This window comes from Varroa destructor, unplaced genomic scaffold (genome assembly GCF_002443255.2).
Source record: "Varroa destructor unplaced genomic scaffold, Vdes_3.0 BEIS01000003.1, whole genome shotgun sequence".
In the NCBI taxonomy this organism is placed as follows: domain Eukaryota; kingdom Metazoa; phylum Arthropoda; class Arachnida; order Mesostigmata; family Varroidae; genus Varroa; species Varroa destructor.
In genome coordinates, this window is record NW_019211456.1 from 18,724,225 (window position 1) to 18,747,132 (window position 22,908).

Sequence of the window (22,908 nt, forward strand, 5' to 3'; positions counted from 1 at the left end):
CGATCTTCCAACACGAGATTCGGTACCCTGGTACGTTTCCCATATCTGAAACTTGTAACGTGTTCCTTATGATGCATACTTTGGTTCGAAGGGCACAAATGTTGCGTATACCTTCACCGAGCTGGTATCAAGCGGTTTATATCCATTTCAGCCTTAGCTACTACGGTTGTGAATTTTCATCTGCGTATCCGAGGAGTGTAAAGGCCTGTGTGTCGTCTTTTTTTGCATACAACCAAAACAAATGCAGGATGCAATAACGGCACGAATAGAACATACAAGGGAGAATATCGATTCGATAAGTTCGGGAAAAAAGAAGGGAAAAAGATAAAGGAAAAAAGCCAGAAAAACGGTGAAAAAAAAAGACTAAAAGGAGCAAAATGCTAAGGAAGGATGTCCAAGACAGCAGCATAAGGGCCGCGGCACTTCTGCTGCTATCTTTCTTTCACAAGAGTCACAAAGTCAAATAGGAACGAAATAGAGGGGCGCGAGACCCAAGGAACCGTGGGTAGAAGCCGCTTCCGAAGTTGAATTGGGGATGCAACTGCGAGTGGAACGGAAGAATGGCCTCCATTCTATAGTAGAACAGATAGTGAAAGCGAATCGAGAAGACAGATAAACCTAAAAAGACCGACGGGCGGGTACGAAACAAGTCAGACAAGTTGAACACGGCACGTTTGTATGTGTAACATCGTCCCGTAATTCAACCATATGATTTTAAAAAGCTAATGCAGAGGTGCATGCTAGGCTTTGAATAGCTACAATGAAACAGAATACAACGGATCGAAACGCCAGAAAAAGCACCCAAGAAACTCAGTAGTTTGAATAAATAAAAACGCCGCTATGATTGAAAACTGCTGTCTTCACCTTATTGTAACATCGTGTGCGTTCACGCATCTCTAGCAAGCAAAACAGACAAAATAATGCTTCACGTTGCCTTCAAATATTCAAACGGAGAGGAATTCTACGTCTGTTTACGTCCACGTCAATGCTGAACAGCACTGGACTTCGTATAACCCCAAAATTGCAGCTAAAGGTGCCAATATGGGCTCCCCACTATTATAACTATTGTAGGTATCCAGTCACCGAAACTGGCTGATGGGTCTATCGGTTAACTTAGCTTTTTAGAAAGCGAAGAGACTATGATCAATGAGACTGTCACTGCAATCGTCTGAGGATTCCTTCTCCCAAACTGTCTGGGGCAATGTGGGACACGTTCGCACCATTGTATTGAACGCGCACTGCTTAAATTGCAGCAGCAGATTCAGACCCGGACCCAGACAACGAAGGCGTCGGACCTACTGTGCATTGAGGAAAGGTTATTGGCTCAACCGGCAGTGATCAAGGCCCTTGAAGTAGAATTTCATGGAGAGTATTACGAAAAGTAGTCTCATGACATTAAGGAACGAAACTGGAATAACAGGACAACAGGAGGGGATTTTTTTCTTCAAAAATCGTCAAACAAAATGCAGAGGGGAAGCGATGCGTAAAGCTGCCCACAGACAAGCGCTGGCTTGATTTATGGCGAGGAAGGTCTTTTCGTGTTTACGTTACACGTAACGACCTATGGCTTTGATAGAGTCCTGTTACTTGTTTCGGTCCACTCTATGAATGTAGACTCCTGCATACATAACTGAAATTGTTCCTAGCGTTACTGGGATGTGTTACTAGCACGAAACAGAAAATAAATAGAGAATCTGTACGCAGAGTCCAGTTGTAATGGAGTCTAACGAAGGAATTATGTTAAGAAATATATTATCAAATTAACTACCAACTCCTAACCAAGCCAATATCTAATATTCACCTGCTGTATAGGTGCTTCAATAAAAATAGCTATGACGTTGAACTTTAGTGCTAATTAACATATGCTTAGCCTAAAAGGTGGTGTTTAAATAGAATTAAAGTATACGATCTTTCTCTTCCTCTTGTTCAGTTGGGCTATCTTCACTGTTAGGCATGTCAACTATAAATAATTAAGCTGGCTATATAATAAGCAGTATACTTATTTGGGTGGGTTCTCTATGTGTGCCCAAATAACGCATGGAGACTGGTCTTCAACATTTTCTGTTGATTGAGACAGGATCTGAGGATGCAGACAGAGAGCTGGGTTCGTTAAAACAGTGGTCGCTGCTTACCCATCGGAAGTATACTCTGCGAATATGTGTTTGCATGACACTAGCTATGGGTTCATTAGTATAAGGCAATGAGCAAACATACCAAGTTTGAACCCATTGCAGTTAATGGCGAAAATAAGAAAAAAACAGCAGGCGTCATAGAGTTCCTCCGAGAATACTTCGCAAGGAATTTTTATGTCTGTATCTATATAGTTAAGGCACCAGTGTTAAACGTAGAGGTTTGTAGCTATGATAATCATGCTATTAAGCTCTAGCTTGCTGTAACTAGTTTCGAGACATATAATGATCAGCACGATTTAGGGATCAGATGTTCTGTTTTAATCATAATATGTGTGTGCTTTTGTTATATAAAGAACCTTTACGGAGCGCCTGATGGTCTTCGACGTTTTAATCACTGTATACCCTCCATGCGGACATCTACCTTACCTTCTTCGATAATTGTCTGCAGTGATGGGTCAGGTTTTACTTTCTTATAAGATCTCGATTGTCAGGCCTTCGATGGAGGGGCCTATTAACAGAAAGGCTTTATTTCTGAGCAAGTGAGGTTTGTTCGAATGTCCATCAACAACAATGTTTTAGTCAAATTTTCCGAGGAAGAGTTTGATCGGGGTAACGACCACAACAGTATCATATCGAATCTGCTTTTTGCTGTTTCTACAAAACTCTATAAGAAACCAGTGATGTTACTTAATACAGCAGTAATAAGTGATCAGTTTTTAACTGATCGCATCAAACAGCCTCAGCGCGTCCTTTTCTGGGTCGATATCCCTCACAACGACTGGACAGAAGATACATCCAGAATGAATTTTCTTAGAACTTTGGCAGTTCAGTCGAGCGTAGGTATGGCCAAATTCGCTCGTAGCAGTAGATTTAATTGTCATCAAACCTTACTTGTTTAAAATACTGATAATCTTTGGGCTTCAGAAAACTACTGCGTTTGTTACGAATTAAGTTTATGGTTAAACTGCGTTCTCAATATTGTGTCTTCCCTTTTCGGTAAGGTCTATCTTAGCAATCCCGAGGGTTCTGTATGTAAAAAAGAAAATAACTGAACACTTAAGCTATCCATAATTGCGTAGCGAGGAATTGTGGACAGCTTTTATCTAGCGAGTTAGTTTAGCATATGGTGTGCCCTGCACCACGCATCAGGAGCGCCCTTTGGGGGGCCGGAGGCGTTCCCGGGCGTGTTTACGTTTATTGATTTTTTTAATTACCAGCATGTTTATTTATCTTAGAAGTTATTCTTACCATGAAGAGAAATCATATAGATTATTATTGATCGTCGTTATCGTGTAGTGCACCGATTCGTAATAACTGCAGCTTGACAATTATTGACACCTATCGCAACACTCATTTTGTTGCTACCCTCGGTGCCATGACTTGTGCTGCTATTATTCTTTTTTGTCTTTAATGAATTATAATGATATAAGTAGGCAATACATATTATACAGTTACGTATCAAGGTACATTTGCGCTTATTCCTGAACGCTTTTAGAAAGGATATAGCCACGGCATACTTGATGGTTGATGGAAACCTTGACCTTCGCGGCCGCCTACGAATTTGGCATGTTAACCTTTTCAAGTTGGAACGCTTCTTGGCATGTCCTACGCTATTCTATACGCTAGCATACTGGCAAAATGAATCGTACTTGTATATACAGCATCGAACAGAATAGTTATATGTTGGACGACCACTCCGTGAAGGTATGCCATATCCTATGTATACACCTGCATATAAATCCAGTGATACTATTTTCGGCCGCATTTGAGAAAAATATCTCACCTCCTTTGTTCCCTATTAAAATCGGCATAAGTGTTGCCATAAATCCGACAACAGCTGATACTACACAACTAATCCTAATCGGTGAACCTACGACAACCTAGCTTGTATACCGTCCTTGTCCAAAACCGATAATGTCAGATTTTCATATCTAGGGTGGGGGTTTTTACGAGTCTCTTTATTGTCTGGCCTGAGTCTTTTTGTGACCTGTTTGAAATTTCTACTACTTAATTCTTAATTTAAGCTACTTAATTCAAATGCGTAAGCATGACAGTGGCATTATTCGTAGGTAGCATTATTTGAAAATGTACAAGCTTTATTTTCAAGAAGAAATTGGTGCTCCTTGCTGGCTTCAACGAGATAAGAAATAGAGACAATGTTTGCAGGCCAGTGATCAGAATGGTGCGAGAAAAGCCCAAGTATCCGAGATGGAACTAACGAAGGCGCACTTAATTAGTAGCAGTTTTACACTAGTTAGAGCTAAAGCCAAATAGAAGTCAACAAAGTATTTTGCAAATCCAACCTGGATTGTCATTGAATAAGGTAATAATTACTGTTATCACTATTTAATTTGTATTAAACAATCTTATGCCTCTTCTTGCCTGTCGCAAGAACAGCCTTGAAAGCAAAAAATATAGCGATGTGGTGTAGCGCCGTGGCAAACCACGCTTTTCACAAAGTATTCTATCAGAGATCCGAAATCTACAACAGAAAGGAGATCAGAATAAGCAGCAATTGTCATAGCCGTAAAACACTAAGAAAAATAAAATTTCAAAGGCTAGAAAATGCATCCGTCATAGAATTGACCTGAAACAGTTGGTAACGGCGTTCTTCAAAGAACTATCTTAAGTGAAAAAGCTGCCAGCGCATAATGACGGCCAAAAAAGTTCAAGGCAATGGCAAATAAGTTAAGAGGCAAGTGAACTTGAATTGAAGACATCGGGAAGAAATCGGGATTTCTACTCTGGAAATCAAATACAAGCAGACTTGATTTCTGATGATTTCCTCGACGCTGAGGTTCTAAGTACAGGCAAAAATCTTCTTACTGGCCAGAAGCGAATAAACGTTTAAGCTTCAAGAATCGTTCGGCCAAGTACTCGATAACATCTATGTATAATATCTATGACCCTTTGGAAAACATAATCTTTTTGTGTGCCCGTCACAACTCCTGCACAAACTTTGTATTAACTATTTCACTTTCTTGAGGCATTTAGGAAAAGGCTTCCGCGTACAAAAGTGGTGGTGCTGCATCTAACAACATTCGATCGATAGAAGCGTTTGCTGTTTTTGGTAAATATTAATCAGCTTAATTTCTAAAAGAATATATGGAATATACGTTGGTAATATTTTGGGGACTTTTTCGGCAACGAGCGAAAAAAAAGAAAGAAAGCACGAACGACCCTTGTTTTAGCAGTGAAGTAGGCACTCGATAGAGTTAGTAGAAAGCGTTTATATTTTTAGGTCCAAAAGACCAATAGTCAAAAAACTAATCGATTTTATTAAATTAACTAATAATGCATAAATGGTCAAAGATGAGAGAGCTAATTTTAGCTTAAGACATAAATATCGAAGTTCCCGAAGGCTTCCTTTATTGGACATATATGTAAGTAAGTTTTATGATTTGTGCCGTAAGATTGAACTAGCGTCATTTTGCTGATGAAGGAATGAACGTAAAAAGTACGTTACAAAACAGACAGCAACAGTTGACATGAGAAAAAATAAGAGACTTTAGGTTTACCTTAACAGCATAAAGAGGAGGAACCATGTGGTAAACGCTGTAAACGAGAGATGTTTGACATTGAGCGATGTAGGCATGCAGCAACTTGGAAGCCATTGATCACAGTAGGAGGGATTAAATGCCATAATTTTCCATTCTTGTGCTATTAACCTATCCAGTAACGTATCGCCTGGAAAGGGCCAATAACTGCTTTGCCCTGTCATAACGAGCTCTAGCGGGACACATTTATTCAACGCGTACGAAGGATTTACGTTCAATTATACGAAGAAGGAAACACCTCTGCAACCGAATTGCAGAGCAAACTGAAACACCAAGAGCCAGTACATCCGTACCCCTCATATGGAATACTTCTATTAGGAGCTGATTATAAAACAGCGTAATTTCTTATTTAGCTTTAAAAAGAGTTCTTGGAAAACGCACATGCACTGGCACAACTTGAATAACAAAAAAAGTTCCATTTATATGGAATTTCTCTATAAAAGCTACGAACAGTAGGTAGATCCCCTATTAATGTCTACAGTGCCTGCTTAATACTACAGAGACTACCTAATTACGGCACGGGATTTTCCCCAAACCAAAGGCGGACCAAATAGTATGTAAACGTTCGATCGAAAGTCATGCGGTTGAGCTGGAACCAAGAAATTTCGTAGTTCAGATAATCCTCGGCAGAAACGGACGTAAGTAGCTGAGTGTTCTTCAACCACTTCATGTAGGCTTTTTCTGTCACGAAGTAAGGAGTGACCTGCGTTTAGTAGGTCACTGTGGTTGCCTTGATTTCTGACATGTCCGAATTCTTGAAAGGATCCAGATTTTAAACAATACCGTTTATTCGTGATCTCAGTTCCTTTAGCTTGTTCAAAGTGGCAGTCTATTAATTAATTAACTATTAATCGGACTAATCCTAAGCAGAACCTCATGGATTTGGGAAAATTAGACGAGTATACCTTGAACTCTTCATAATATATTTCGAGCAGCAGAATAAGCGAAACCCAGGAAGCGCTTGCTTCCTATAAGTTCTAACGATTCCATTAATTACTTATATGGCCTAACATAAAATATAAACATACGAGGCGCATACATAACAGAACCAGATTAGTTAACGCATTCATTTTTATCTTACTATACAAAACTGTTCAAATTGTGTAGTACTTATATAAGACATCGCAAATCGTGTACACATTTTGAGTTTACTGCTCAGTATTGTCGTTGACAATCGGCTACCGGCGAGGACCGACAGAAACATTCGTTTTTATAGCAACTCTGCCTTATATCACATTTGGCTTATTTACAATTGTTTTTTTTCATTTGTTAAGTATAAATGAATTAATTTACTATATATGAAAGTAAGCTTGCTGATTGGAGCCGGTCCCCTTAGAACTATGCAAAATGTTTATTCATTCCCATTTGCGGCTTATGTTTAATTATCAATTAGCGCTATACCCGACAACTTTTGTTATACTAGTTCCGCCTGTCTGTATAAGGAAACTGTATAGGAGACAAGAAGCCTAGTTGATGTGTACCAGTCACAGGATTTTCTGGATGTAACGACTCTTGAAAAATGAAGATTACAAAGATAGATTAACTTGGCGCACGTATGTACAAAGATTTAGAATAATATTTGACTTTTAGGATAAGAAGACCACAAATCCTAGTTCACGGACGATGACCTTTTACTTTCAATATGGATTCGAGACAGAACGCAGTGATGCGGTCAGAAGTATTGGCTCAGTTCTATTCTCCATAGAAATGGTAATAAGGTGGCAAAAGTAACTGCTATTTCTGATCTTGGGTCGGATCTGTGTGCAGATCGAGCGATACGCTATGCAAGTAACATGGGAGACCAAGTTCGGCTGCTAGTCATATTCCTAGATCGGTAACTGTCCTTTCATTGATACACTTTCATTGAAGTGGCCTGTTACTATTATTATTGTACGTTATTTCGCCTAAGCAAGTTAAGGTCAGACAGGTGCTGACGCAACATTGTTACGCTACGGTGTGCAAGTAGTGATAGCACTTTACAACAATTTGTTGAGATTATTAACAATAGTGGCTTAATAAAAACAGAAAATCAAAGAGGCCTGCTGTACGTAGCTAAGGTACCTAGTAGTAGACAAAATGTTTCCACGAGATTGCAGGTTGTATACAGGGTAGACAACTTTAGCTGCTTTATAACTTACGCACTACGCTGGTTTCCAGTACTTCGACTTTTGCTGCAGCTAATATAATTTCGAATTTTAATTTATGTAGACATGTTCCATCTATGTGAATAAGTTAATTTTGCAGAACTTAGCTTTATATAGTAGTAGCGTCGATTTCGAAAAGAGGGAAATTCGATAAGGTACCACAAGTGCCGTGACTAGCTTTGCAGTTTAAACTGAAACGAGAAGAGCGATACCTTGGTGTACTTACGTGTGTATACAATGTGTTGCTATAAAATATCACGTCAGTTCCGGAATCAGTGATAGGAGGTTCAGAGCAGCTAATCTCGGAAAGCTAAGGGAACTTCAACATTAACTTCTGTATTCAGATTTATACAGTAAGTGCCGTAATCGCTACTGGAAGCAATACCTATTATATTCTATGTACCGAATGTAAAACTTGAAAAGTTTATTGGAGGTACAATAATTAAGAAGTCATTAATCCGGGGTTCGTGAGAGCGAAGATAATACTATCGTACCCTGGTTAGCGTCATGTCAGATACCACTACGATTTAATGCCCACAACAATTTGTATTAACAATTGCAATTCAAAGGCTTCAATTTCAAAATTATTCAATTGCATCATTCAATAATCAGAACAGTATGAAATGCTGACAACTTGGCTATTTCGTGTTAGCTTTCGATACATGTTAACCTTTTATCAGTAACTCTGAAAACTAATCATGTGCCTTTCTGTGTGACGAAAGGGTGCCACTTTGCTGTTTGGTCCCTTACACATAGAAAACCGATAAGTCCGTGGTACGTGGGGACACGCTGTGGTTTAGGCCCGAACCCGGGCATAGACAGACCTTTGCTTCCTGTTATAACCTGTGGGTTCCCTTTCACTTTGCTATTTGAAACAATGTTTTGTTCGTATTTACCGTGTTCTTTTTATGTTAGTAGCGCACTCCACAAGAAGCTCGCTTGACTGACCACTACGTTTAACATACAGGTTATGTACCTGCCAGAAGAAGTTGCCAACTTCTTCAGTGATCAATTTATCTGGAACAGAGTGCATCTGTTCGATTAACACAGCAATCTCGTCTCGAATATGCTTCACGGTATTATTGCAAGACCCTATAAAAATGCAGTGGTATTATTAGAAGCGCCTTTCAGGCTTGATCAACTTCCAAAAGGGCCAGATTGTCAGGGTATCGTCCTTTTAAACAATCTCGAGAGCGTATGCTCCTTTTGGCTGATTCTACCTACAATGCTCGCCTACAAAATACTTTTGCCCCTGGAAATTTTTGTCTTAGAAATCCCATGTTAATTTAGTTAGCCATGGTGATGGTCAAATTTATTCGAATAAAGGCCCAAGGACAGAACGTGAATAGGACTCGCTTCTGGATTTTCACGAGTGTAATAATGTACTTCTCTGGCTTTAGGGAACAACTACGTTACTTAAGATCGAAGCCACTATCCAAACTCAGATAATGAATGATTTTTTAATCATTCTATGATTTTCGTAGATCCAAAGGAAAGGCATGTTAAGCATGATTGGGTACTGCCTAGTTCCTAAAGAGCTCTGTTAAATAAACTGTGTAGAAAAACGTTGTTAAGCTATTACACATAAAAATGGTTTTATCCATTCCATTAATACATCATAGAGGGACTGCTTTACTATTCTATTCCTGCTCGAATCACTGTAAGTGGCTTCATTCGAAATTTCATGGGACCTTTTAGGTCGTTCAGCTTTTCAATAAGAAGGGTGCTACTTGCAAGCATTAGTCGAATAGCCTAAGATAGATAGAAAAGAGACGTGCCCAATTAATAGCAGTTATTAATGAGTTAGAGACAAGGTCACACAGAGTTCAACAGGGCAGTATGTCGCAAACCAATACGGAATCAATGTAGTGCTCAGCGACGAGTTGGTAAGGGTGTGTTATCTTCTAGTAATACACTGACGTATAGGTTACTTTGCGCCTTCTCCAGCAGCATTTAACCCATTTGAAAAAAAATGTCCTACCACTCCGGACTAGTTGTGGAAATAACACGAAGGTCATTGAAAACGCTATTGTTGCAAGCAGTACAAAACTAGCCCAAGATAATCTGGAAACAGTTAGATGCAAAGATCTCGATGAGGATTCGTTCTTGCGTAGGCCGACGAAGTGCCACTTTAGGCTCTTACTGGACCCCTTCCGAGCCACCTTGTCAAGTTGTCTATTATGATTTTATTTTAACTATTCGAAATTGATTCTCCCTAATTTGCGTACACCACAGTGCCATAGAGGACTGCTTCACTATTGTGGTTCCGTTTAAATTCTTACACATAACATTAACGAGAGTTCTTAGATCGCGCTAGTTTTCAATCAGGTAGGTTTTTCCTGCTGGTTTCAGCAAGGTAGACGGCAGGTAGGCGATCGGAGCAATTCAAAAAGGACGAAGCATTGGAGGTGGAATGAAAAAAGCTAAACCCAATTAGGTGCCATTATCAGCAAGTTGCACATAAGGGCAAATAGAAGTCAGGAGAAGACTTCATGGGCTAGACACAGAATGTAATTAAATGAAACAGTGATTACTGTTACCGTTGTTTGAATCACACCAAAATGAAACTTTCCTTTGCAGGACCGCATTAAATGTCAAAAAAGCGATCGAAAGCGGTGACACATGATAATGCTAATGATCATAGTGAATTTGGACAAAGCAAAGGAATCCTTGAGCCCACAAAAAGTAAGCAGTATTGTTATTTCCCTTTTATCGAAACGCGGATCGCGAAAGACGCCCACAACCATCGAAAAAATCCAGTTCAAAACAAGACCTCAACCGTAGGCATAGCCCCTCCGAACACTGATTTTTGCCGAAAATACACGAATCACCGCCACTTTTGTGTTTGAAATTCTGTTATAATAATAAAGCATATCGGGCTGCTGGGTAATTGTCGAATACTTCACTCGAACAACAAAGAAGTGCCTAGAGACTAATGCAGTTCTTTACCGCGCTACCTAGAAATATCGTAATCTAGAAATTGTCTATACCTAGCCGTCTAATGTAATGCTGATGCAGTTCCAGACCTTAAATTTGAAGCAATTATTTGTTCTTGCCTAGGCATATTAGGAGGTGGTTCTCAGCTGGTAATTGAAGCTGCATTAAATTGCAACATTTTGCACGTAGTACTCTTGACGAGTATCGAATATGTTAGCTTAACTTTATAATACACAACAATAAAAACGTTGCGTGTTTCTTTATCACCAAAGCATGAAACGAAACTTAGCCGTCACGAGTGGTACAATCATTACGAGTCCCGCGAAAGAAGACCTACTGTGCGATAAGTTTAGTAGCTTCTGCTAGCGATGAAACTCACACTTCAGCATAAACGATTATTTATGGCAACTGTTTGCAATGCTGAAGACTGTCTTTCTCCTGCTTGTTTTTACACAAATGACCCATTGATTAGGTCCCTGTTACGTTCTTCAGCTAAACTCCGATTTGATCGCACTTCCTCTTCTGATATCGATTGGTGCCCACCAGCTTTGTCGCTCATCCACGTAGCCCTGAAAAGTTCTACAGGCTTTAGACACGGCACTAGCGCTAGCATATATTACCCGAAATTTTTGTTATTCTCCATAAAAATCGCTCTAAACTATATAACGAGCCCTGCTAGGTAGACAATGCAATATCCCCTAAAGAAGATCTTCGAAAAAAACCCCTCATACCATTCGACAGAATCAGATGGTTGGCGATCTTAAATTGAACCCGGTGGACCGCGAACTGCAGACGTGTCACCGAACGCAGCGGTTTTCATAGTAGAGATTTATCAGCAACATGAGTAGGAAGATCCACTAACAACACGAAAAGGAAGCATATATTTCATGCTAATGCAAATGCTGCGTTGCTTTGCCATTCTATACTTATCTACCCGATGAAATGGATAAACACGTTTTTTAGCACCGTAGCTCTCAAAAAGCTAAAGTTCTCGGCGGAAACACCCCTATTGGACCAAAGAAATATCCTGTCCATCTAAAAAATAGCAGATTATTGGAGCCAGATCTGAGTCATGAAAGCCTTGTGGGGGTAAGGGCGCCAGGATTGTTGGAGGACTGTGGCAATGTATATAAACAGCAAATGTGGATGCTCTTTTGCTTAGTCCACTCATTCAGTTAACGTGCCTGTACGCTGTTATACCTATGTATACCTAACTGGATCTGTTACAGTGATATTGATTTACGCAGTTTTTGGTCATCCAAAAAACTGTTTCTTGGCATTTGTAAAAGAGCCTTCACTCCTAACGCCATATATATATGTGTTGGGTATTGCCATGTGAAGGTATCATTTCCTTAGGAACTCCAACTTTTTAGGTCCACAGCGCAGCACACTGTTTATATGACAAGCAGTCGTCGGACTTTTTCTGTAAGGATTTTCTACAAAGTAAAGTGTGCAGATAAAAGCACTACGAGACTAATTGCGTAATAACAACTATACGTGAGGAAGTTCAGTAACCACAACCTGATCGAAACGCCAGGATGATTAAGGACTGGGAATAGAACTGTTTGTTTCCTTCACATTAATAGTGGATGTTCAGTTGTACCAAAATCATCCGTACCGAGATTGCTATAGTAGAAAAAAACAGTTAGCTGCTTGACTCTGAGCTATCTAACTGTGACAAGGATGCGAAAGGTAACGTATCGTCATGGACCTTATAGAACATAAAGCACATCTGCAGCCACAGACTAACAGTGATAGCAAATAGAGACTACGAAAAAGTAACGAAACAACTATCGAGGAAATTCCATAAGAAACCTGGATCCTCTTACCATACAGTTATCGATGGCGCTCTACCTAAATTATAGATTAGCTTGTTTAACAGATCGAATGTTTTCGATAAATTTTCTCGGGTTATCCACGATTATGAGCTGATCGAGCATCATCTTTATTTCGAGGCAAATGTATCATTTAGTGCTGAAGGTCAACGCTCAGTGGTTAAGTTCGTGTGGTCCGACGAAAAGAGCGTTAGTGAAATCCATCGAAGATTAGCAGGAAGACTGGACGAAGAGCCCTTCGGAGAAGTATACCGGTGCAATTATCTAAAGGACAATAATTGAGAAAATGAAGATTGCAATAAAGGCAAGTCAACTTCAAACAGAAGAGCAAGCTGGTATGATTACAAGCGTCTCTGAACGAACGAAACATCGTTCAATCGACGTGATAATGCCTGAAGTATTTACGTGTTACGAGTACTGCAGCAAAAGCGCTTCGTAACGTATCTCATCGTCGATTCAAGACAACATGTGCCAGAGTATCGTTGTTCTACATCGTATGGGGTACTTTTAACTTGGTTTCGCCTTTCGACACCCTATACATATATATAAGATTATATATGTTTTTTTTTAATCTAAAAAATCAGATAAAACAAAAGCGTTGCAAAAAAATTCAGCCATTCTATTTTCAACACAAATACTCAGCTTTGCATCGTAATCTAAAATCTCAAATTCTGTTATGTTTGTACTTTGTATATGAACAGCGAACGTTCCTTCGATAAAAATCACCCATTTATTAGCTCCTCTTTAGCTTCATTCATTTTTATGATTTACCTATCGTTTTTTTAGTCCTGTTACAAAACCGTTGATAATAATGGATTGTGGGTCGGCAAGACACCTCTCAAAAATTTAAATTGCCACGCCTCTAATTGAATATTACATGTGATAAACGGCTGTATTTTTAATATGTGACGTTAGTTAGAATCGTATCTGAGAACCAATCATTTGTCAGCTTTACCAAAGAACAGTTCGCATGTAGCTGAGTGCACCTATCTGATATAGATCTTCTTCACAAGTTACTTGCTGTTACTTAGCTACTAGTTACTTTATAAATGTTTATAAAAATTTAGACAGTGTTTGACTGGCAGATACCCAGTGTGGCCCTTCTCCAACTTAATTAGATGTGTCGAATTTTCTCAAACTTCAACTAAAGGACAAAATGTACGGAAGACTCAGCTTCGCTCATCCAGCTTTGAAAAGCTGCCGTTATTGCTAATACCCTGTGGCTTTAATTTTGAATGAAAGCTATTTGAACTCACCCATGATTGTCGGTGTAGCAGGGAAATATATTAAGCATTTTCTACACGTTTTACTAAATGCATCGTCCATTTAGTCTTTTTCATTAGGCGTAAACTCTAAACCGTAAGTAAATTTCGAGAGTTTTCTCTACCGATACGTGAATTACAGTTTCTATCAACTATTCAATTGAAAACTATCGGTATGTGTCGTAAGCTCCTTTTACCGCCTGGCGACAAGCTAGTCTCCGGTCTAGTCCAAGCTAGTCTGTCCGGTTAGCGTCTTTCACACTAACCGGATACGACCACGCTATGGGGAAAAAGACCATATACTGTACCACGTAGGCCGTTATATTAGCATAATTGTAAAAAGTCCCGTACATATATAACAGGAGCATTAAATCGATCTACATAAATTTCCATCATCTAAAAATCTGTCTTTTCATGCAAGAGCGTTCTATAGAGTTCGTGATTGTTACATACCAACTGATCCACTAGGAAATATATAAAACCGAGATCAAAACGAAACAGAGTCATTTGCTACGCTTGACGTTAGAATATCTTAGATTTTCGTGTGACCATATCAGCAAGAAAACAATATAGCTAATACATTGGCAGATATATCACGGATAACGTAGCAAAATCATCGAAACAGGAAGAGAGCCAGTCGTTGAACTTCCAGCTGTATGAAGATGGCACGAAGCAGCTGCCTAGAAACACTGACGCGGACATATTATTTGAAACGTCGTTGCGACATTTTCCTTTTTAGTAAATAGTCCTACTCTGACAACTTAATTCGAACTCTGGAGATTACATTATGCATAGTTACTTTGCCAATATTTCGCACGAAGTTAGTTGTGAACTCATCGGTGTGAGGCAAGCCGCCATGGTCTCAAGCTAAAAGTTCAGGCCAGTTCGTACCTTAAGACATTGCTCCGGGGAAACTTGATGACGAGTTTCGATTCCCTAAAGACGTGTAGGTATCGCTGCACTTGAGTAAGCGTAATATTCTATCGTAGTTGCATATTGATTTATAGTTATTCAGTGGGTCTTTTGTGTTCTACCATTACGAGCTGATCGAATATCATCGGGCTTATAGGCAAGACAGGGTTTCATGACTAAGTTCGGGTTTCTCGAAGGTAGAACCGCTGATGGAATATATCAGAAATTGTACACATCATAATCTATGTTAGATTTGCAAACTTAAGATAGCATCAGTTCGCATCTGCTTGAAGAGATTAACGACGAAAATTTTCTGGGTCTAGATTCCGCGTACTTCCTTTTGCTGGCCAGCACCGGTAAAAGTTCTAACCAGAGAGGGCTTTAGCGAAACAAAAATTCGTCACTGGTACAGTTATCTAGAAATGGGACTACTAGATTGAAAACTACAATAGAAGCAAGTTCAGTTTAAGACCTCGAAAGGAAGCGTAAGTTGTTGCGGCAACAGAAATTTTCATGCAAGATCAAATACGGACGGTGCGCCATCTATTGGCTCAATATGCGAATTGTTGAAGTGCGAAAATCGCATCTTCTACTGTCGATTCTTTCAAACACAGCATGGACAATGGGATATGGTATAGTCACGTCAACCATTATCAGTAATGCAAACCATAATCAATTTTGATAAGCTTTCAGAGCGCTAGCTTCATGGACCGCAAACCGTGCCTAACCAATATCAAAATGTTGTTATACTAACATCGTCATCATCAAGGTAATCGTTTGACCAGAATAGAAGCATCCTCTAAATCCCAGGGAGCATTCTCAAATCTCTTTTGAGGCAAGCCTTTTCAGGTTTACCTTAAAAGGTAAACTTTTCAGGCAAATCCCTTTTGAGCAGTCCTTTTAGAGACGGCGTAACCCCCGTGCACAAGGAAAATGTCCCGAGCTGTTTTGGCCTCGATTAAATGCGTAATACTGAGGGTATCGAAACTACACTCTTTTCATGCGGAACATCCATCTTTGGAGGATTCCATCCACGCCACTGTACTTGTGACAGAACGGTGATAGGAAGAGATCTTTTGAACGGTGTATAAGAAGCAAACAATACGTTAGGAAGAGTGGAAAAAAAAGTTTAAAAAACACGGGAACTTTCTTTCCTACCTAGTATGTCGCTATGGAAAGATTTAAGGAATACTCTTAAAATGAATCAAGCCTTTTTACTTCCTGCTTAGTCCTTATGCTAAAAATTAACATTGTGTGTCTGGCAAAGCTATAAAAGAAGTTTTCTCACAGCGTATACTGTAACAGTTAATTCGACACATACCTTTCGAAGACAGGACATTGCGTACCACTGAACAGTATCAGGCGGTTTTGTCTAAAGACGCTCACACTTTGCAAAAGTGGTGGAAAGACAGTCGACACGATGTTCACGAAGGAAATTCTTCAGCCACTTGAGCAAGAACTTCCATGAAGAACAAGCAGAATTACGTCCTATAAGAAGTTGTGGCCTAACATCGAGGCAAATGGAATTTAGCCAAGGTCAGCAGGCATCGTACAGAACGCCTTCTCGACGTAGCTATCGTTGGGTTTACCCGCGCTTGAATCCCCTGCTAGTAATGTCCATATTAAAAAAAAAGAGTTTAAGAAGACGCAGATACACTAAGACATTCTAAGATGCGGTTTCATTACATTAAAATCTATGTATGCATAAATAATCCCTAGTAGCCCTCCGGAAAGATTGACAAAGGCTGAGCCCTTATTGTTATCTCTGACAGCTCTTTTTCCAATACTCTGTGCTATTTCCACCAACAGCGGACGAAACTGTCAATAGGTACGTCATAACAGACTCGTTGCACTGCTAGCCCGTAACATCTTTAATATATGACATATATGTGAGACATTTTTCCCTCCCAGAGCTTTCTTTCCTATGAGTTCTTCTCCTGCTAGACAGTCTAGGCTTGTATGGCACTTCATAGTTCACATTGAATTGTAATATCATTTGCGGTCGACAAGAAGACGATGCATCGTACCGAAGATACGTTGGCCAATTCTTTGTCAGGCACCTTGAACAAACTAAGAAATAAGCAAAGAATTTCAACAACCCACCGTTGAACATTAGATTGTTCCTGAATCTATCTGTTTCTCTCTGTTAGCGGACAACTGTGATAGACTGAAACACAACCGGATAAAAGGGCCATAATATATCGTATTTGCCTGAAACTACAAAAAGGTATACATTTGCATATGCGCACATTTCTTTCTTCGCCCTTATTGTACCTACACGGTCTGGTCCGCTGATGGAGAAGAGGTCTAATTCGCTACGTTGAGATCCTCTTAAGGTGAAAGGAGGTAATTCGATTGAGGCTACGTGTTTGCCCGGTAAGTTGCATAGTCGTTCCCTTGGCGGATAACTGTGGGCTGGCTGATGGAAGAGGCCTTGTTAAGGATACTAGGACAAGCCGACAGTGATGTCATGCAATGTAGGCTCAGTTGTCGAGGTCGCCACCGTTGCTCTGATGTTATAGCATGTACGACACTCATAGTGACCAATAAATTATAAGATACAGTAGTATTAGTAAGCAAGTGACAAAAGGTAGACATAAATAGCTCATAGCGGCATAGCTCTTTTTCGTAAGATGTAACAACAGCTCCTGGTGCCTAACCTACCTTTCAAACGTACAGAATGTTAGACGCCCTATTTCCTGATGTAATATTTGTTATTTCTTTATAATTAAGTTTCGCTGCTTATTTTAGAGTAATGCTGCCTATCATGCTTCACCCATATATCCTATTTGCCGACTGATACATACCTGATTGATGTGGAGAGGCCTCCTAAATCTTTCTTTTAGAGAAACGTTCTTGGCAGATGTTTTTTCAGTAATTGCCTCACGGCCTTATATCAGGCGGGAGAGCATGGAATGCACCCATAAAAAGTTAGTAAACATTTCTGATGCAACACAAGATTCCCTCATGAGGAAAAGGTCAACGTGATGAGGCATAACTATCCTGCAAGGGCTCACTTACAAGAGTCTAGCAGATTGGCGGATTTTCAGACGCAGACACTTCCTGCGCAAAGAGATGCCATCGTCTGTTTAACCAGACTACGAGACGCATGCATTATTGAGAAAAAGAGGTTAAGCAAAAGTTTTTGTAGAGTTACCCACGTTATAGGCCGTGTAAGAAAGACGCTGAGAAATACCCTGAGAATAAACATTGGGCATTGACGTCAACAAAAAGTAAAAAAAGAGGACAACAATATGACTAATGAGCAGGTATAGCAGCATTTGAAAGATACATGCATTCACTTGTATTTAGTCCTATTTTTATATAAAGTCCGTTTATTTTGCACCACTTGCTAGATCTATTTACCTACCTAAGCCCATCTAAACTACTAGATCGACTTATGAAAAGGGCAAACATCTTGTAGACAACATTTGACCTGAACCTAATTGTCGCTTAATATACGGGAGACGCGACATCTAGTTCGTGTTCGACCTCGCCTATAGGCACTCGCACGACCTAAAGAAACGTACTGGATTCAGGTGGACATATATATATGGTGAGCAGGTTTCTACATAGCAGTCAATAAAATGACTCATATAACATACGAGTAGATTTTGTTTATGTGATATTAAATCCAAACAAGACAGAAACAAAAAGAAGGCTCTTTTTTGTTCAAAATACTTTTAGATACCACGAACTTGTTATAGAATTAAGCTTCCTACATTGGGCCTTAGTCAGTACCATATCGAATTTTTCCTGCAGCAAAAAAATCTATCCGCCGCTACCGACAAGTCTATTGCGGTCCGTTTTGTCAATTTTTGCTTTACATTTACGAGTTTCTCATATGAATTCTTCAACTCGTCGCTCTGCCAAATAGTAAAATTTGCGGAACAGCTCAATGACGCAAATGTAGCGCTATAACTTTATTATGGTGCCTCACAGTGGAGCTTGATTAGCATTTGAATCTCGTATTTCACCGACCTATCTCCGACAGCATTCGACAACTAGACGCAACTTCAGCTCTTCAACTTACCAAAACCTGCGGTCCCTGCTTCCTTTGCAGCTGGGGCCGGTTGATGTTGCTATTTCGTCGAGCACCTCAAAGTAATTTTGTTTTGCCACTGCTATATACAACTTCCCGCACGGGACGCTGAAATTTTGAAAGAAGGTGAGTCCTGGTAGCTCAGCTTTCAGTGCTATCCCAACAAAATCCTCAAACAACATTGAAATGAATCTTGCTTCCTGCATTAGAGGTTTCTTTCCTGCAAACAAAGTTCGCCTTGCTACATTTATTCGTCATATAGATATTTTTTGCCTGGCGAGTAGAGACGTACAACTAGGTTTACCTATGTAGGCTGTGTTAGGGTCACCTATCGACGCATAAGGCGATCGTTCGGATGATTTTTTGGCTACGCCTTAGATACTGTAGAAGGTACTGACGAAATTTGACTTGTAGCATTATTTAGATAAATTTATAGGTAATATTTGTTAATTCGTTTTCGTACCCAATAGCTTATTACTCATCAGTCCAATTCCTTACCTTTGACGACCTTTAAGAAGCTATTGGCTTCTGCCGATGAAAGGCGGCCGCGTGATAAAGACAGAATTTTTTTGGGAAATTATCATTCGTTCGTGCTGGAACATCCGAATCGATCACTTCAGCATGGACCTTAACGGATACAGAGCTTCTCCGACTGGGTCGATCTGTATGATTCGATTCCTGTTTTTTAATTTTTTTTTTGTCAATAAATCTACTTGAGGGTCCTGTTCGATAATATGTGCCAAGCGACAACAAATATTCGGTTTGTAACATATTGATAACGATATCGGTTGAAACAAGTTGAAACTACGCCTAAGGCAGGTGCTACAGACGTACGACTAAGCGGCGCTAGAGATCTACGTAGGATTTGAGCTAGAAATTAATGATAATCAAATAGAGATTTGGAAACGATAAATAATTTCAATGTAGCACACGTACGAAAGGTTTTGTTGATAATATCAAGGACTAACTAGGTATTTCTATCATTATAATAAGTTGCCAGACCATTCAGAATAACAGAGTACGACATAAACTAGTACAAATCCTAAACGGCAAAACATATAGCTAAAGATAGAAAGATTTTTTGGCCGTTGGATGCTTTAGTAATATTCTAGAATTATACACAGGGCATAATATACATACACTGAATAAAAGAAGCTCATTTGAAACTGACTACGGCTTTAATGATTCCGAATGGTAACTGTAGAACAAAGTTTAGACCTTGCATGCCTCAGCACCCGCATCAACAGATTCCTTAGCAAAGCGAATGTTATTGATACAACTGAAGGCGTGTTTAACTTTCGTCTGCCTTTATTTCACCTAGTTTTAGGTTTTTTTTTATGCCTACAAATGTATGCGAACGATATGAGCAAGCTCAGTTAGTCGAATGTATTTCTCTAGCTTTATTTCTTGAGTTTGACTGCTTTTCTTTTGCTTCATGCGTTCGATTTCTTTTAGTCAACTCAATGCTCCTCACCGTTCCTTGGTTTTGCCGTAGAAACACCTCATTCTTTGCTACGGCTTAACGTGGCTCATTCCTGCTGAGACTTTGCAAAGCTCCAAAATAGTTCGGAGAGGGTGGTAGCTGGTGTGCGCTCGCCGGTGAACAAAAGCCAACGCAGAGACGTCGGAGTTGGAGAAGACAGAGGGCACACAGAAAGAAGGCACCCTAAAGCAATTTTTTCTCGTTGGTCTGAGGCTCTGAGCGACACTACGCCAGTACGAGCCATGATATGTAAGGGAACGGATGAGATCGAAGAAAAACTGGAGACATTAAAGATCCAAGAAGAAAGTTAATCTTCCTTCCACTCGTCGCTATTTTTTTTTTGTAGTGGACCGGTCCACGCCAAGCCAGACTTATACAAAAGTATTCTGCCTTCGGCCTGCACCGGGTGACTGGCGGTCTAAGCAACGGCCGGATGCTGGAAAAAGGATCAGGAGCTCAAAGGTGGCGGTTCATGGGCGAGTTGTGAAAAAAGTGGAAAGGGGCGTTAACTTGAAACCTAAGGAGAAGCAGCCTTGGACCCAAAAAGACGCTCTCTCACACTTAAGTAAATGTTACAGCTCGGTGAGGAATTTCAAACAGCTAGACAGTCAGAATCTGCTTTATATCCGTGGTGGATCACCAAGTGCCATTTAGTCAGAGGTAGCGGGTTAGAACTATGCAAAACTTCCCATATACGAGTATTTAGAGAAATAGTCCCAATTCAGGTTCCATTTCGTGACGAATAAAGAGACTCTGTTGGCTATCAAAGGTTTGCAAAATGAAACGTTCAGGTCGGATGTGGTAAGAACGCACAGCTTAAGCGAAAAAGGTAAGGTGGCGACGACTGGTAGATTTGATCGGTCGTTGAGAAGTGTAACGTGAACTTAAGCTATTGTTAGTATGTATCGTTTGCGAGACTGTTTATAGGCGGTACAGGATCAAACTTGAGCCATGAATTCCTCTCCAAACATAATAAGGGGTTAGTATAGATTAGCTACTTGCTAGTAAGATTACTACGATAGCTTGAAGAAATACTTAGATGTTCAATCGGCATAAATTTTTCTGGCCCTACAAACGGAATTAGGTATTTTGGACCAAGAAAAAGTGGTCGCTGCGGATAAATTTTATGTGCGGCACAAGAAAGTGCTATAAATATTAAGCAAAAGGTAGCACGAAGAGCAGTTGAAATAGCAGTAAGTCCAATGTGATATACTTAGGCCTACCTTAAAAATGCCGGTCTTAGTGTCACCAGCCTGAAGGAAAAGAAAATGTATATATATACATATATGAAAAAAAATTCGTTTTGATGAAGTTAAGACTATTTGGTTCCACGGTCATTGCCAGAAGACGTATAATACGCGAAATTTTACAAACGAAAAGTGGTTTTAAATTTCCGTCGTGCCTGTAAGCCCTAACAAAAATACGCAGATAGTCTCATCCAGGTTAGAATTTGAGAATGTGAGGCATAGCCTCTTGCTAAAGTACTTGAACGAACCCGTCACTGAATTACGACCTCAACGTGTGCACAAACAAACACTCAGCGCACAAAAGCGTCCTTTAAAGCACAAACGTTTCACTGTGTGCCTTGGAAGGCTGCCACAGGCTTCAACCTTCTATTAATATGGTCTTCAGTCAGCATGTCCTTCTGACCAGAGGCTTTGAGTGTGGTTTAGCGTCATTAAGGGTCATCACCGAAATGGAACGCAAGAAAACCTCGATAGCGTTTCAACGTCATTGAACCTGAAAGCTATTAAGACGTGGTTAGCTAAGCCCAATAACACAGGCAGTGTCTGCTAATGGAATACTGCTCTACAATTGCTTGTTGCTACAGGCTGTTAAAGAAAGTGTTATTACAGAAAGCCAATTGAAGCTCCTGATCTTCTCGTCGACAGTTGTAAGGAAAACATACTTTTTAGGTGCGATCTTCATATTACGGTGTCTAATTCTGCTGCACAGAAAACGGAAAATTAACACATGAGATGAAAAACATCACTGACAATGTGCCGCGCAGGTTAATCACTCTCTATGAACTGCTAAATCTAGATAAAACTCAAAAAAAAAGTTGAGCTCTTTTCATAAAGATACACTCTAACCAGAACGTGCAAACGATCCCCGCCTGACATAGGATTAGTATCGGGCATAATAGCTTCCCAGTGCCTTGTTGTTACTGTCTTGCTTTCGATTTACATATACCTATTCGTTCCATAAATCTAATTAGAAAAAACGAGACAAGATTATATTTGAATCCTTTTCCAGTGGAAATCTGCTTTGCTCAGCGGTATATTTCGCTATTTTATCTGAATCTTGATTGATTATCATCGTCTCATCCGGTTGGGCATGTGCCACGTGATTATGTATGCAGCACAACTATAAGCTTTCAATCTCTGCCGTTTTGTTTAAACGATCACAGACTTACTCGCTCTGAAGTTCGGTTCGGCCACACAGGCGCTTGACAGTCAGATATATTGGTCTCTGCTGTGTTTCGTATCATTTTGTTTGCCAATTTTTTAGCAAATCACTGGCATCTGCATATAAATACAATGTACGCCAATACGCACAGAGCCGCGCGCTTCATCAGCTGTTGCATTTTGAGTAACAAAATTA

The 22,908-nt window shown here is 39.9% G+C and overlaps 1 long non-coding RNA gene across 1 annotated transcript; it reads right to left on the reverse strand.

Annotated features, from left to right (window-relative positions):
• Positions 1 to 12,681: 12,681 nt before the first annotated feature.
• Positions 12,682 to 19,869, reverse strand: LOC147756623 (uncharacterized). The gene is made up of 4 exons (XR_015324687.1): positions 19,320 to 19,869; positions 17,058 to 19,041; positions 16,101 to 16,849; positions 12,682 to 12,869 (listed from the first exon to the last, which is right to left on the reverse strand). It is a non-coding gene; the product is annotated as an uncharacterized LOC147756623 (long non-coding RNA).
• Between the last annotated feature and the right edge of the window lie 3,039 nt (positions 19,870 to 22,908).